The sequence below is a fragment of the Cucurbita pepo genome, unplaced genomic scaffold (genome assembly GCF_002806865.2).
Source record: "Cucurbita pepo subsp. pepo cultivar mu-cu-16 unplaced genomic scaffold, ASM280686v2 Cp4.1_scaffold004461, whole genome shotgun sequence".
Taxonomy (NCBI): domain Eukaryota; kingdom Viridiplantae; phylum Streptophyta; class Magnoliopsida; order Cucurbitales; family Cucurbitaceae; genus Cucurbita; species Cucurbita pepo.
In genome coordinates, this window is record NW_019650446.1 from 136 (window position 1) to 812 (window position 677).

At 37.9% G+C, this 677-nt stretch overlaps 1 non-coding gene across 1 annotated transcript; it reads right to left on the reverse strand.

Moving 5' to 3' along the window:
- Window positions 1–245: 245 nt before the first annotated feature.
- TRNAH-GUG lies at window positions 246–317 on the reverse strand. The gene has a single exon. It is a non-coding gene; the product is annotated as a tRNA-His (tRNA).
- Between the last annotated feature and the right edge of the window lie 360 nt (window positions 318–677).

The window sequence follows — 677 nt, forward strand, 5'->3', positions numbered from 1 at the left end:
AATGTGGCTGTTGAGATTCAAGCACAGGTCTCCACGGCCACAACATGAAATTCTCACCACTAAGCTACAGTGCTTTATATAAAAATCTATCTCGTGTTTTGAGTTATGTTAATNGGATTCAAGCCCACATCGCTTTCCTGATTAAGGATAAACCAACAAACTTCTAATTTGCTTTATATAAAAACCTATCTCGTGTTTTGAGTTATGTTAATATGTTTCATTAGTTTGTAGCTAAAATAAGCAAATGTGGCTGCTGGGATTCGAGCCCAGGTCTCCATGGCCACAACGTGGAATTCTCACCACTAAACTACAGCCACTTGGATATTTACCCATTATTCATCGCTTTTATGATTACGGATAAACCAACAAACTTCTAATTTGCTTCACCAGTTTGTTCATACAAACGTGTTTTAAGTTATGTTAATATGTGATTTGAGCCCAGGTCTCCATGGCCACAACGCGGAATTCTNTGATTTCGGATAAACCAACAAACTTCTAATTTGCTTCACCAGTTTGTTCATACAAACCCATCCCGTGTTTTAAGTTATGTTAATATGTTTCAATAGTTTGTAGCTAAAAAAAGCAAATGTGATTGCTGTGATTTGAGCCCAGGTCTCCATGGCCACAATGCGGAACTCTCACCACTAAACTACAACCACTTGGATTTTTACCCATCA